Genomic DNA, 13015 nt, shown 5'->3' with positions numbered 1-13015 from the left:
CAAAACAGTGAAGCCTGGGCAAGATAGGAAACATTTAGACAATAACAGCTCTACCCAAAAACTACAGAAAAAGGCTGTGGTCCCTCTTCCTCCCATGACAACAAAGGCCAAATGAAGAAACTAGTCTTCTCCCTTCGCTAGGCAGTAATCCCCACCATCCTTGATAGAGTGAGGCAAAATAGCAAGCTAGAGCTTTCACCCTTTCCAGAGGGAATAAGATCCGTCCACTGTGTCAGTGGAGAATATGGGGAAAGCAGTTATGAGGCACTCCTACTCTTGTTGGTGGAAGCCTAGTGGGCAGCCTTCTTTCTCATGCTCACCCAGCATCCTCCCCTTGGGTGTGAACAAAAGACCAAATGGGAAACTTGGATTTCTCCCCACAACTAGCAGTGATGGAGAGGTGCTCTCATTTTCTCTACCAGAATGCTATCAAAGGAAACCATCACAAATTTAATATCCCTAGGAGTTATAGGACTATTCAAAGCATCTATTAATAATTTATGTTAGCTGAGCTGTGGTCATTGTGATTTTAAAGAGTAAGTTCATTTCATCCAAGGTGTAACATTGTTGGTATTATCCTCTTATTATCCTTTTGATGTCTGCAGTGTCCGTAATGATCTCGTTCCTAAATATTGGTAATCTGTGACTTCTTTTTTCCTTTCTTGGGCTCATTAGAAGCCTGTCAATTTCATCTTTCCAAAGAACCAGTTCTTTGTTTAACTGATTTCTCCTTTTGCTTTCTGTTTTTTATTTCATTGATTTTGTTTTTGGTTTTATTATTCACATCCTTCAGGAGATCTTCCTTTTCTTTTTCTAGACTCTAGTTGGGCGGGGGTGGGGGAGGGTTACATTATTAATCTGAGATGTTTCTTCTTTTCCAATGTATGCATTTAGTGATAGAAATTTCCCTCTCTTCACTGTTTTAACTGTTTCACACATTTTGATATACTGTGTTTTCATTTCACATCAATTCAACACATTTTAGTTTACTGTATTTTTTCTCTTTTCTTTTTGACAAATGTATTATTTAGAAGTACCACTTTTTACAACTGATTTGATATACATTTCAGCTCCCATTTTGCATCCTCAGAGCCTTAAACTTAATTTCAAAACTCCTCAAAAAGATATATCCATGCCTAGATGGTTCCACTAAAGAACTCTGCCAAATATTTAAAGAAGAATTCCCAGGGGGCGCTAGTGGTTAATAACCTGCCTGCCAATGCAGGAGACTTAGGAGCCGAGGGTTTGACCCGAGTCAGGAAGATCCCATGGAGAAGAAAATGGCAACCCACTCCATTATTCTTGTCTGGAAAATTTCATGGACAGAGGAGCCTGGTGAGAACAGAGTCACAAAGAGTTGGACATGACTGAAGTGACTACACACGCACACAATCTGTTCCAGAAATTAGAAGAGGTTTGTATTATTAAGCTGCTGCTGCTAAGTTGCTTCAGTCGTGTCCGACTCTGTGCGACTCCAAAGACGGTAGCCCATCAGGCTCCCTCGTCCCTGGGATTCTCCAGGCAAGAACACTGGAGTGGGTTGCCATTTCCTTCTCCAATGCTTGAAAGTGAGAGATGAAAGTGAAGTCGCTCAGTCGTGTCTGACTCCTAGCGACCCTATGGACTGCAGCCCACCAGGCTCCTCCGTCCATGGGATTGTCCAGGCAAGAGTACTGGAATGGGTTGCCATTTCCTCGTCCATTATTAAGCTAGTATTCCCTGATACTGAAACTAGACAAAGACAGTGAGATGGATCACACAAAAAAAGGGAGAGGACTCAGATCAATAAAATTAGAAACAAAAAAGGGGAAGTTAAATGGACAACATAGAAATACAAAGGATCATGAGAGACTACTACAAGCAACCACACGCCAATAAAATGGTCAACCTAGGAGAAATGTACAAATTCTTAGAAAGGTGCAATCTTTCAAGACTGAATCAGGAAGAAATAGAAAATAAGAACAGATTAATCACAAGTGGGCTTCCCTGGTGGCTGAAATGGTAAAGAATCTCCCTGCAATGCAGGAGCTGCTGCTGCTGCTAAGTCACTTCAGTCGTGTCTGACTCTGTGCGACCCCATAAAAGGCAGCCCACCAGGGTCCCCTGTCCCTGGGATTCTCCAGGCAAGAACACTGGAGTGGGTTGCCATTTCCTTCTCCAATGCATGAAAGTGAAAAGTGAAAGTGAAGTCACTCAGTGACCTCAGACCCTCAGCAACCCCATGGACTGCAGCCTTCCAGGCTCCTCCGTCCAATGCAGGAGACCTGGGTTCAGTTCCTCAGTCAGGAAGATCCCCTGGATAAGGGAATACTACCCATTCCAGTGTTCTTGCCTGGAGATTTCCATAGACAGAGGAGCCTGGTGGGTAAGTCGATGGGCTCTCAAAGAGTCAGACACGACTGAGCACCTAAGTCGGACACAATTGAGTGACTAAAACTTTTTCAATTACAAATACTGAAATGGAAACTGTAATTTTAAAAAACTCCCAACAAATAAAAGTCCAGGATCAGATGGCTTCACAGGAGAATTCTATCAAATATTTAGGGAAGAGTTAACACTTATTTCAAAAAACTGCAGAGGAAGCAATATTCCCAAACTCATTCCATGAGGCTAACTGATACCACCTGATACCCAAACTAAACAAAGACAGTGAAAAAAAAAAAAAAACCTCCACAATTCTACAGATCAATATCCCTCTTGAATATCGATGCAAAAATTCTTAAACTATTAGCAAAAAGAAATTAGTAATAAATAAAAAAGTACACCAAAATCAAGTGGGGTTGACTCCAAAGACCAGAGGCTTGTTCGGTATTAGAAAATCAATCAATGTAATCCACCATATTAACAATCCGACAAAGAAAATTACATGAACATATGAATCATTACAAAATAATTTTATATAGCATTCTTGAAATGACAATATTACAGAAAATAGAGAAGAAATTAGTAGTTGTCTGAGGGTTAAGATGAGAAGTACAAGGAAGGTAGACAGGAGTTGAGTGGGGCCATAAAAAGGCAACAGGAAAAATTATCCTCATTGAAATATTCCCTATATTGATTGCATTGATATAAATAAGGTAACTGTGATACTGTACTATAGTTTTATGAGATTTTCCCATTGGGAGAAACTAAATAAAGGAAACATGGGATTTCTCTATATTATTTTTTCATATATGCATGTGAATCTATAACTATCTCAAAATAAAAAGTTAAACTAAAAATATATCACAGAAGACATGCCTTTCATAAAGATCTGCCACATAATTTTCTAAAAATATTTTGTGGCTGAAATTTTCTGCTTAAGGCACCTAAAGTATGGATATTGAGTATTCACCATGTCTCTCTCTCTCTTCTAGGCCTATATATTGATTGTTTCATTCATTCTTCCATAATACATAATCATTGAGTAACCCTATATGCCAGACACATTTCCGGGCACTGAAAATACATGTGAACTGCACAAAGGAAAATTCTTGTTCTCATGGAGCATGCAGCGTAGTGAGGACAGACACCCATAGACAATGGCGCATACAAAGTAAAGCAGGAGAGCACAGAAAATTCTAGCTGGGAAGAGGTGCAGTCATAAGTAAGTCAGGTCCTCTTTGAAGCTGTAGCATCTGAGGGTAAATTTCAAAAGATGAGGGGCTTCCCTCATAGCTCAGTTGGTAAAGAATCCACCTGCAATGCAGGAGACCCTGGTTCGATCCCTGGGTCGGGAAGATCCACTGGAGAAGGGATAGGCTATCCACTCCAGTTTTCTTGGGCTTCCTTTGTGGCTCAGCTAGTAAAGAATCCGCCTGCATTGTGGGAGACTTGGATTAGATCCCTGGGTTGGGAAGATCCTCTGAAGAAGGGAAAGGCTACCCACTCCAGTATGCTGGCATGGAGAATCCATGGACCATACAGTCCATGGGGTTGCAGACAATTGGACATGACTGAGCGACTTTCACTTTTACCTTCAAAAGATGAAGGGGGAGACACATACATTACTTAGGAAGAGAATCAGCTCAGTTCAGTCGTTCAGTCATGTCCAACTCTGCGACCCCATGAATCGCAGCACTCCAGGCCTCTCTGTCCATCACCAACTCCTGGAGTTCGCTCAAACTTATGTCCATCGAGTCGGTGATGCCATCCAGCCATCTCACCCTCTGTCGCCCCTTTTCCTCTTGCCCCCAATCCCTCCCAGCATCAGGGCCTTTTCCAGTGAGTCAAATCTTCACGTGAGGTGGCCAAAGTATTGGAGTTTCAGCTTCAGCATCAGTCCTTCCAATGAATACCCAGGACTGATCTCTTTTAGAATGGACTGGTTGGATCTCCTTGCAGTCCAGTGGATTCTCAAGAGTCTTCTCCAACACCACAGTTCAAAAGAAAGAGAATACTGGGTTGTAAAAGGAACTTATGGGCCATTAAAATGATTGTGAATGTTATTCTTCATGATTTTGGAGATTCAGTAAGTTATTTGTAATAAACAAATCTTTCTCTGTCTAAAGAGATTACTGCAGTGTTTAGGAAATGGCCAAAAAAGCATCACTGTTTTCAGAGTCAATGTATGTTGCTTCCTACTCTAAATTTAGTAAAGTTCCCATTTTTCCATAATATTGAATTCAAACTTCTGCTACGATTACACAGAGCAGAGTAAGGTCCACTTGAGTTATTCAATCTTACTTCTTCTCCTCTTCAATACAACACTGTCTATATAGGCTTCCATCTCAGCCTGATGCCTTGTGTTACAATCCTTTATTCTACTTCAGATCTCCCTAAACTCCACCATCTAACACTGCTTAAATAAAAAGAATTTTTTTTGATATGTACAACTGACAATTTCTCAAGCATACTGAGGAGCAACAATAAAGAATATTTAGAAAAGTTAGCTAGTTTATTGATCTATATCAGGCAACCTAAGTAAACATTAGATTAGTACTTGATTATGCAATTCTAAAATTAAAAAACATTTCATCATCTTCTAACTAGATTACAGCATCTAAACTTCTCCTATAAAGCAGTTTTGAAGCTACCAACGAGTAATATCCAATTGCTGTTCCACTTTTTCATTACAACCCTCAATAAAATGTGCTTCTCCTGAATTCCTGTTTGATTCTTCAGTCCACACAATTCAACCCATACAATTGAAGGTTTGTGCTTAATTGCTTTATATTTACTAAATGTGTTTTTACAATATGGTAGAGTTATTTGGCAGAGAAGGCACTGGCGACCCACTCCAGTACTCTTGCCTGGAAACTGCCATGGATGGAGGAGCCTGGTAGGCTGCAGTCCATGGGGTCGCAAAGAGTCGGAGACGATTGAGTGACTTCACTTTCACTTTTCACTTTCATGCATTGGAGAAGGAAATGGCAACCCACTCCAGTGCTCTTGCATGGAGAATCCCAGGGATGGGGGAGCCTGGTGGGCTGCGTTCTATGGGGTCACACAGAGTCGGACACGACTGAAGTGACTTAGCAGCAGCAGCAGCAGCAGAGTTATTTGGACCTACAGATTTGAGATCACCAATTCCATTTGGGATTCAAACAGGTCTTGAACCACAAACACAGAGCCTGGGCATGATGGTGGTGGTGGTTTAGATGCTAAGTCACGTCTGACTCTTATAACCTCATGGACTATAGCCTGCCAGGCTCCTCTATCCATGGGATTCTCCAGGCAAGAATATGGAGTAGGTTGTCATTTCCTTCTCCAGGGGATTTTCCTAACCCAGAAATCAAACCGGGGTCTCCTGCACTGTGTCAGATTCTTTATCGACTGAGCTATGAGGGAAGCCTGGGCATAGTAAGCATTAAATCAGTAATATATTGGTCAAATATCCAACACACCACAAGTATAAAGGATACTTTTCATCTCATGCTTACTTTTAAGGAAAGTATCATATTTAGAAAAGGCAGAGGAACCAGAGATCAAATTGCCAACATCTGCTGGATCATCGATAAAGCAAGAGAGTTCCAGAAAAACATCTATTTGTGCTTTATTGGCTATGCCAAAGCCTTTGACTGTGTGGATCACAATAAACTGTGGAAAATTCTGAAAGAGATGGGAATACCAGACTACCTGAACTGCCTCTTGAGAAACCTGTATGCAGGTCAGGAAGCAACAGTTAGAACTGGACATGGAACAACAGATTGGTTCCAAATAGGTAAAGGAGTATGTCAAGGCTGTATATTGTCACCCTGCTTATTTAACTTCTATGCAGAGTACATCATGAGAAATGCTAGGCTGGAAGAAACACAAGCTGGAATCAAGGCTGCCAGGAGAAATATCAATAACCTCAGATATGCAGATGACACCACCCTTATGGCAGAAAGTGAAGAACTACTAAAGAGCCTGTTGATGAAAGTGAAAGAGGAAAGTGAAAAGGTTGGCTTAAAGCTCAACATTCAGAAAACTAAGATCATGGCACCAGATCTCATCACTTTGTGGCAAATAGATGAGTAAATAGTAGAACAGTGGCTGACCTTAGTTTTCTGGGCTCCAAAATCACTGCAGATGGTGACTGCAGCCATGAAATTAAAAGACACTTACTCCTTGGAAGGAAAGTTATGACCAACCTAGACAGCATATTAAAAAACAGAGACATTACTTTGTCAACAAAGGTCCGTCTAGTCAAGGCTAGTGTTTTTCCAGTAGTCATGTATGGATGTGAGATTTGGAACATAAAGAAAGCTGAGCACCAAAGAATTGATGCTTTTGAACTGTGGTGTTGGAGAAGACTCTTGAGAGTCCCTTGGACTGCAAGGAGATCCAACCAGTCCATCCTAAAGGAGATCAGTCCCGGGTGTTCATTGGAAGGACTGATGTTGAAGCTGAAACTCCAATACTTTGGCCACCTGATGCGAAGAGCTGACTCATTGGAAAAGACCCTGATGCTGGGAAAGATCAAAGGCAGGAGGAGAAGGGGACGCAGAGGATGAAATGATCGGATGGCATCACTGACACAATGGACATGAGTTTGGGTGGACTCTGGGAGTTGGTGATGGACAGGAAGGCCTGGCGTGCTGCGGTTCATGGGGTTGCAAAGAGTTGGACACGACTGAGCGACTGAACTGAACTGAATCCTATTTAAGTCTGTATGAAATGTATTGTAAAGTATTTGAACTTCAATTAAAGTAGCAATAATAGTAGCTATTTTTCTTTGATCTGTGACAAGCAATTATAATGGCTTTTGTGCTTTCTGCAATTACTGACTGGTAAGTAGAATGTGGCAATTCACTTGCTTAAGAACAAACAGGATCACACAATTTCCCTGCATGTTTGACTTCTCACCTCAACTGAGGAGAGTGATGTCAGTGGGATGCAGATAATGGAAAAAGTAAACTTTTTAATTGGTACATTAATTTGCAACACTTTTACAACCCACATTCACTCTACTAACTGGTACTTAAGAATGGTCTGATTTCTTCTCTGTTGTATAAATATTTCACTTTTTAAAAACACTGGTAAATGGAAGTCAGATTTAGTCATAATCACACTTTTCTCAGTCATCTTGACACTGCTCAGAGAAATCCACAAAATAAGCTACCAAAGAAAGTAAATAAAAACACATTTCTTAAAGAGTTCTTGGGCGAATGGTGGTCATAGCATTGCGTAAGGGGACAGACAGTTCACATGTATGCTATTAAGCAGTTCAGGGATATTTGAAAGAACCAAGAATAGAAGGGGGAAAACAGGGAAATTAAACTTTCCTATTCAATGCTGATCCACTTATATATGAGAAAGCTCAGTGGACTTCCTCTAGGTAACTAATCAGTTCAGTTCAGTCGCTCAGTCATGTCTGACTCTTTGCGACCCCATGAATTGCAGCACGCCAGGCCTCCCTGTCCATCATCAACTCCTGGAGTTCACTCAAACTCACATCCATCGAGTTAGTGATGCCATCCAGCCATCTCATCCTCTGTTGTCCCCTTCTCCTCCTGCCTCCGATCCCTCCCATCAGGGTCCTTTCCAATGAGTAAACTCTTCGCATGAGGTGGCCAAAGTGTTGGAGTTTCAGCTTCAGCATCAGTCCAAAGAACACCTAGGACTGATCTCCTTTAGGATGGACTGGTTGGATCTCCTTGCAGTCCAAGGGACTCTCAAGAGTCTTCTCCAACATCACAGTTCAAAAGCATCAATTCTTCAGCACTCAGCTTTCTTCACAGTCCAACTCTCACATCCATACATGACCACTGGAAAAACCATAGCCTTGACTAGACGGACCTTTGTGGGCAAAGGAATGTCTCTGCTTTTGAATATGCTATCTAGGTTGGTCATAAGTTTCCTACCTAATACCTACTATTAAAAACTAGTAAAGAAATCACTGCTGAGACTTCGTTGGTGGCCCAGTGGTAAAAAATCCACCTGCCAACACAGGGAACATGGGTTCGATCCCTGGTCCAGGAAGATCCCACATGCTGTGGGCCAGATAAGCCCATGCATGGAAAATACTGAAGCCTACACGTCCTAGAGCCTGTCTCCACGAGAAGAGATGTCCTTGCCCACTGCAACTAGAGATAGCCCAGAGAGAGCAGCAAAGACCCAGCACAGCCCAAAATAAACAAACACAATTTTAAAAGGGAAACAAAAAAATAAATCACTGCTGAAAAGAACACCCTGAAAACCACAACTGCATATTTCACTTTCCATGCAGATGACACCACCCTTATGGCAGAAAGTGAAGAGGAGCTAAAGAGCCTCTTGATGAAAGTGAAAGAGGAGAGTGAAAAAGTTGGCTTAAAGCTCAACATTCAGAAAATGAAGATCATGGCATCCGGTCCCATCAATTCATGGGAATTCAACGGGGAAACAGTGGGAACAGTGTCAGACTATTTTTTTGGGCTCCAAAATCACCACAGATGGTGACTGCAGCCATGAAATTAAAAGACTCTTACTCCTTGGAAGAAAAGTTATGACCAACCTAGATAGCATATTCAAAAGCAGAGACATTACTTGGCCGACTAAGGTCCGTCTAGTCAAGGCTATGGTTTTTCCTGTGGTCGTGTATGGATGTGAGAGTTGGACTGTGAAGAAGGCTAAGTGCCAAAGAATTGATGCTTTTGCACTGTGGTGTTGGAGAAGACTCTTGAGAGTCCTTTGAACTGCAAGGAGATCCAACCAGTCAATTCTGAAGGAGATCAGCCCTGGGATTTCTTTGGAAGGAATGATGCTGAAGCTGAAACTCCAGTACTTTGGCCACCTCATGCGAAGAGTTGACTCATTGGAAAAGATTCTGATGCTGGGAGGGATTGGGGGCAGGAGGAGAAGGGAACGACTGAGGATGGGATGGCTGGATGGCATCACGGACTCAATGGACATGAGTCTGAGTGAACTCCGGGAGATGATGATGGACAGGGAGGCCTGGCGTGCTGTGATTCAGGGGGTTGCAAAGAGTCGGACACGACTGAGCGACTGAACTGAACTCTACTAAGTTTTGGGCATCCAAGGAATATAACTTCTTTTCCTCTTGGATTCTAAATTACTGAACTTGGAAGACCTTTGAATAAATCCAAACTGTAAAACTAACTTCCAGCAAAAAGAACTTTTCAAACTCAATAGTAAATAACCATATTTACTAAGATTTGAAGCTAATATGGAGAAGAGTAAGCATTTTGAACCAATTTGAGATTTTAAAAGTTAAGTCTTGTATCCACATGAACTTGCTATAATATTTTTATTGGTAAATATAATATACTCGGACACAAAACACTGTTAAAATCACCAGGTTTGGCTGCCTTCATCTATATGTGCCCTATTTCAACATGTTTGACTGTGACAATGGAACCAGTTTAGACACTGAACACTAATCTGCTCATAAATTCAATCATTATGAAGCATGTTTAACTGTGCCCAGATATCACCAAGTTTATACTGAGAAAAATACCCAATAATCTCTGGAAGGAATGTTAAGGTCAAACACTAGGCAACAAGGGTGTGAGGCAAATTTGATTTTACTTCATGTCAAAAATAAGTACAAAGTCAGTGACTCAGAGCTGATTTTACACTGTGACGAATCTTAGACCACCGTAAATTAGAAGTTTGCAACAGCTATAAAACTGCTTCCATTCTGAGCAATGAATCTCTAGTTCTTACTAATGTCTCATCTACAAACAATTCATGTGAACCCAGATAAAAGCAAATTATTTACCTTGTAAAAATTATAATCATAAATACAATTACATATTAGATCTGGAAATTAATTTCAAAGACAAATTATTTAAATATTTTTGAAGCAGCAATACTCATATTTCACATGAATGACTCTCCTTAATTGAAAGAAACTTTCACATTTACTGTGGAGAAAATATCTATACTTTTGCCTGATGGAAATGCGGACATAATGTATCAGACTGGAGTAAAACCTTTATAGAAAATCATGAATTTCATGAGAACACAATTCATTTCTTTCTTTTACAAAAATCTGAGTGCCTAGAATGCCCATGTCTCTCTGCTCTGAACTGTTAGTAAAACAAAGACAAGTAAGACAGTCTCCACAAGCAAAGAGTATACATACACAGTGGAATAGAATGGTTCTCAAATTTCAGCACTGTCTCACTCACCTATCTTGTTTAAACGAAGATTTGTGAATTTTATTTTCTAAACTCTGATCCCATAGGTCTAGAGTAGGGGCCTCAGGGATGTACAGGTGTGTTCTGATGCAGGGAGTTGGAAGTCCAAACTTTGAGAAACACTATCTTTAGTGACAAGGGAGGGAGCACAGAATACTTAGTACAATATGTCTAATACCTGCCTAATTCATTGGTTTAGAATTCCAGCAACCTCCATTCATGTGGTCTTTTAATCCTGAGTTAAAATCTAATTCAAATCTTTAATTAAAGGATTTCTTTTTGTACAAAGACCCATCCTTAAGTTCAGGCGGCTCTACATCAAGTGTACATACTTTGATTGTGTGTCTCTTTTCATTGCACTTCTGCTTCATTCCTGTGACTGCACAGCCATCTGGAGTACCAGTGGGATCAATAATAATAATGAGTCCTCTGTCTTGTTTTCTGAGTCTCAGACCTCTCATTTATCTCAGAATTTCTGTCCTGTCTTTTGCTGCCCTTTATCTCAGACCCAGCTCCCGCCCAATGATCAGGAACATTTTACCTGGTACAAGACCACCCTGGTGGAGACCACCTGCCTGGCTGTGAACATGTTTCCTTCTCTCAGACTCTGTATAGTGATGATCTGCTGCCCACCCACTGAGGAAACACCTGCCACCCCTTTCTGGAGCTCTCTGACACTGTTTGCCTGTCCTCTCTGCTACATATTGCCTGCCATCAAAATCCCTAGGTCTTCCGGTCCAGTCACTCCCAAATTTACAAAGTCATCAGAGAGATGCTTAAAAGTATAGATTGTTAGGCTTCATCTCTTGAGAGATTCAGCCAAGTCTAGGGTGATGTCCAGGAATCTGTAGTTTTAATGCTGCTGCTGCTGCTGCTGCTGCTGAATCGCTTCAGTCGTGTCCGAGTCTGTGCGACCCCATTGACGGCAGCCCACCAGGCTCCTCCCTCCCTGGGATTCTCCAGGCAAGAACACGGGAGTGGGTTGCCATTTCCTTCTCTAATGCATGAAAGTGAAAAGTGAAAGTGAAGTCGCTCAGTCATGTCCAACTCTTTGCGACCTCATGGACTGCAGCCCACCAGGTTCCTCTGTCCATGGGATTTTCCAGGCAAGAGTACTGGAAAGCCATTGCCTTCTCTGAGTCTTAATACTTAGCATATCATTAAAGACTTGTATACAAGAGTAAGTAAAACTTCTGGAGTATTCTGAGCCATCTCTTACACACATCAATTTTCATTATCACCTCTGTGCTTCAGATTCTTAAAATCTGTACATTTAATTCTTATCCTTTAGGAAACAAAATTCAACAGCCAACACATAAAGGTTCTAGATTGTATATTGAGCCAATTCAATCAAAGTTAGTGGGAGGAAAGATGGTCCTGATGAGCACGCTGGATAAGTATGGGTGACAAGGCCACTTTAGGGTATTACTATAGGAAGCAGCAAGTCTGAAATTAAATGGGGACAGTCAAGTTGAAGAAGAAGGGGCAAATGGCAAAGACTGAATTGATAAGTCCTGATTATGTGTAGGAGAGGTGGGAAAAAGAATCACATAAAAATATGAGGCTTTGTCCCCAATTGATTATAAAGAACAGGTACAGAAAAGTGAGGGAGAAAAGGAGAATCCACATTTCATGAATTCCACTTTGAATATAGTTAGGGCTGATATACCAACCAGGGCCTCAGTTGAAATTTTCTAACAATTGGTGCGATTGTTGGTGTGTGTGTATGCACACAAAAGAGTGAGAAAGAAAACAAAGTGTATGAGAAAGTAGATCAAATTGATGGAGCTATGTTTTAGAGGAGACATGAGTTTGAAACAAAAATGAGCAGCTAGATTCCTGAAAACAGAAAGGCAGTGACATCCCCAAGGGAGGATGTTTTGAGATATAAATGAAGATATGGGTAAATTCTGAAGGAAAGAAAATCAAAATCTTTGATACTATTAGTAAAATGAATACGAACGTCAAAGATGGATGATAATGGGGGTAGATTATATTCTGAGTAAGTGCAGAATTTTACTATGGAAAATTGATGAAGTGTAAACAAGGGATATACACACTGTATATCAGATTGTAGGGCAGTTGGGAGAGTTAGAAAATAGCTCAGCAAGGTGGAACCATTTACATTTTTCTCCAGCACTGTTCATCAACCAGCATCCAGTGAAAACAAACAGTGAGGTCCATTTAGAGTAGGGCATCTCCTGGAAGATGAGTCACGATGACACATTTTGAGATGAACAGGGAAAACCCTGAAGTCTCAAGAAATGTTTCTTTAAAGGATGAGAAGAAAAGGAGGCTGACCTGGATGCTGAAATCAGAGAGAAGTCACACTGTGTCCTGAAGCTCTGTGGTGTACAGCCTCGAAGACAGAAAAGTGGAGGAAACTGGGTGATGCTGATTTCAAAAGGAGGAAAGGGCTAAAAGACATTTCCAAGAAAGGACCTAGATGTGCCAGAGGTCAACAATTA

General features: G+C 41.1%; 1 protein-coding gene across 1 annotated transcript in view; it reads right to left on the bottom strand.

The window, feature by feature from the left end:
- The window catches only part of LOC102172692 (phosphatidylinositol phosphatase PTPRQ), a 244157-nt gene that overhangs the window by 135117 nt on the left and 96025 nt on the right, over positions 1-13015 (bottom strand). The window lies entirely within an intron of this gene.

The sequence above is a fragment of the Capra hircus genome, chromosome 5 (genome assembly GCF_001704415.2).
Source record: "Capra hircus breed San Clemente chromosome 5, ASM170441v1, whole genome shotgun sequence".
NCBI classification, from domain to species: Eukaryota; Metazoa; Chordata; class Mammalia; order Artiodactyla; family Bovidae; genus Capra; species Capra hircus.
Note: the sequence above shows the minus strand (reverse complement) of the source record. Positions and strands in the feature narration are given on the sequence as shown.